Here is a 4,133-nt window from a genome sequence, read left to right as displayed (position 1 = left end):
AAGGATTGCGGACCTGGTGGCAGTGAAGTCAGATGCAGGAGAGCAGAGATAGGTAATAGCCGGAGCAGTTTAATACAAAACGAACCTACATGGGTACAAAACCCGATGCGCACCAGTAACAGAGTACAAGCACTTACAAACAAACAATTCCACACAAGGACATGGGGGAACAGAGGGTTAAATACACAACAATTCATGATGGAAATGGAAACCAGATGTGTAAGAAAACAAGACAAAACAAATGGAAAATGAAAAGTGGATCGACGATGGCTAGAAGACCGGTGACGCCGACCGCCGAACAAGGAGAGGAAATGACTTCGGTGGAAGTCGTGACAGTATATGGCTAATATACAGTACCACGGCTAAGTGCTGTTTTTAGGCACGACGCAAAGCGGATTGAGAATTATGTAACACTTTCAAAAATACAATCAAATAAAAATGTTATTGGTCACATACACATATTTAGTAGATGTTATTGTGGGTGTAGTGAAATGCTTGTGTTCCTGGTTCCAACAGTGCAGTAGTATCTAACAATACACCCTAATGTAAATGTCACAGGTGTCGTAGGGTTTAAACCAAGACGCAGTGGGAAAATGTAAACTCATCTTCTTTTATTAAAGGACAAAGAACAGGCCAGTAAGGTACAAAGCTATACACAGCAACAATCTGCCACAAAACCCCCATGACAAACAAACTCCTAATTATAGGACCTTCAATCAGAGGCCCGAACCACATAAAACAAACACCCCTCTACCTAAATACATAGCCCGAACCACATAAACCAAACACCCCTCTGCCTAAATACATAGCCCGAACCACATAAACCAAACACCCCTCTACATAAATACATAGCCCGAACCACATAAACCAAACACCCCTCTACCTAAATACATAGCCCGAACCACATAAACCAAACACCCCTCTACCTAAATACATAGCCCGATCCACATAAACCAAACACCCCTCTACCTAAATACATAGCCCGATCCACATAAACCAAACACCCCTCTACCTAAATACATAGCCCGATCCACATAAACCAAACACCCCTCTACCTAAATACATAGCCCGATCCACATAAACCAAACAGCCCTCTACCTAAATACATAGCCCGATCCACATAAACCAAACACCCCTCTACCTAAATACATAGCCCGATCCACATAAACCAAACACCCCTCTACCTAAATACATAGCCCGATCCACATAAACCAAACACCCCTCTACCTAAATACATAGCCCGAACCACATAAACCAAACACCCCTCTACCTAAATACATAGCCCGAAACACATAAACCAAACACATCTCTACCTAAATACATAGCCCGAACCACATAAACCAAACACCCCTCTACCTAAATACATAGCCCGAACCACATAAACCAAACACCCCTCTACCTAAATACATAGCCCGAAACACATAAACCAAACACCCCTCTACCTAAATACATAGCCCGAGACCACATAAAACAAACACCCCCTCTACCTAAATACATAGCCCGAACCACATAAACCAAACACCCCTCTACCTAAATACATAGCCCGAACCACATAAACCAAACACCCCTCTACCTAAATACATAGCCCGAACCACATAAACCAAACACCCCCTCTATCTAAATACATAGCCCGAACCACATAAACCAAACACCCCTCTACCTAAATACATAGCCCGAACCACATAAACCAAACACCCCTCTACCTAAATACATAGCCCGAACCACATAAACCAAACACCCCTCTACCTAAATACATAGCCCGAACCACATAAACCAAACACCCCTCTACCTAAATACATAGCCCGAACCACATAAACCAAACACCCCTCTACCTAAATACATAGCCCGAACCACATAAACCAAACACCCCTCTACCTAAATACATAGCCCGAGACCACATAACACAAACACCCCTCTACCTAAATACATAGCCCGAACCACATAAACCAAACACCCCTCTACCTAAATACATAGCCCGAACCACATAAACCAAACACCCCTCTACCTAAATACATAGCCCGAACCACATAAAACAAACACCCCTCTACCTAAATACATAGCCCGAACCACATAAACCAAACACCCCTCTACCTAAATACATAGCCCGAACCACATAAACCAAACACCCCTCTACCTAAATACATAGCCCGAACCACATAAACCAAACACCCCTCTACCTAAATACATAGCCCGAACCACATAAACCAAACACCCCTCTACCTAAATACATAGCCCGAACCACATAAACCAAACACCCCTCTACCTAAATACATAGCCCGAACCACATAAACCAAACACCCCTCTACCTAAATACATAGCCCGAACCACATAAACCAAACACCCCTCTACCTAAATACATAGCCCGAACCACCTAAACCAAACACCCCTCTACCTAAATACATAGCCCGAACCACATAAAACAAACACCCCTCTACCTAAATACATAGCCCGAACCACATAAACCAAACACCCTCTACCTAAATACATAGCCCGAACCACATAAACCAAACACCCCTCTACCTAAATACATAGCCCGATCCACATAAACCAAACACCCCTCTACCTAAATACATAGCCCGAACCACATAAACCAAACACCCCTCTACCTAAATACATAGCCCGAACCACATAAACCAAACACCCCTCTACCTAAATACATAGCCCGAAACAAAAAAACCAAACACCCCTCTACCTAAATACATAGCCCGAACCACATAAACCAAACACCCCATTACCTAAATACATAGCCCGAACCGCCTAAAACAAACACCCCTCTACCTAAATACATAGCCCGAACCACATAAACCAAACACCCCTCTACCTAAATACATAGCCCGAACCACATAAACCAAACACCCCTCTACCTAAATACATAGCCCGAACCACATAAACCAAACACCCCTCTACCTAAATACATAGCCCGAACCACATAAACCAAACACCCCTCTACCTAAATACATAGCCCGAACCACATAAACCAAACACCCCTCTACCTAAATACATAGCCCGAACCACATAAACCAAACACCCCTCTACCTAAATACATAGCCCGAACCACAGGATGGCTATTTAAAACACTTTTTCAACATTTCAAGATAGCAGTTAGTTCAGTTTGATCTTATTAAAGACGGCTGTATCATTTTTTTATTCATTTTGACATATTGTTTGGGACCACTTTTTTTGCTCTGTTTGAAGGCTGTCAGCTTCTTCTCAGGAAGAGAATCACTTAGCCTTTCGACTAATTTTCAAATGATTGGATGCCTATTTTAAAACACTTTCTCTACATTTCAAGATAGCAGTTAGTTAATTTTGAGCATATCAAAGACAGCTGCAACTTTATTTTATTAATTTTCACAATTGTTTTATTTTTTACCCAAAATTATTCAAAGTCCACAGTCTCTGTCATTGAACTATGTTGAGCCGTGTGCCTGGTTACCCTGAACAGGTTACCAGGTGTGTTTTTTTGAATATAGTTCTTAATGGCTTCAGTGGTGTGCTGGGGTCCATTGCTTGCTAAGGGGGAACCTCCCACCCGGGTTCAGCCAACAGGAGGTGCACCCAACCCCTCTAGTAAAACTGAATGTCTCTCTCTCTCTCAGGCTATGAAAAAAGCCCCACCTCCTCTCGCTCAGCCATTCTAACAGTGGAAGCCAGGATCTGTGAGAAACTATGATAATAAACTGTGAACAATAATGAAGCCATGTTTGTCTGTGTGAGTGAGGATTTATTATTTAATTGTGTGATAACTTTAATTCTGTGATAACTTTATGTAATACATCCTCTGTCTCCTAACTGAATAAACATTTTAAGATAGCAGTTGGTTCAGTCTGATCATCTCATGTACTGTTGGAACTTTATTTTAATCCTTTTTCACTATTTAAATGTTTATTTTTTTTATGACAAATTCCAGAGCCTCTGTATACATTTTTACACATTTGTCCCCCACTCTCTACTTTGTACATTGACAGAGAAGTGGGACTCTGTCGTTTTTCTGACAGGTTCTCTCATTGATCTCAGGTTCAGCCACCAGGGGGCACCCACCCTACATGAAAACTTTCATAGGCTCTCTTTCACTCAGTAATCATGGAACAAGTCGACAGGCTCCCAGAGGCAGGGCAATAAAACGCTCAACA

This window comes from Salmo salar, unplaced genomic scaffold (genome assembly GCF_965601325.2).
Source record: "Salmo salar unplaced genomic scaffold, fSalSal1 ptg000257l, whole genome shotgun sequence".
Taxonomy (NCBI): domain Eukaryota; kingdom Metazoa; phylum Chordata; class Actinopteri; order Salmoniformes; family Salmonidae; genus Salmo; species Salmo salar.
Note: the sequence above shows the minus strand (reverse complement) of the source record.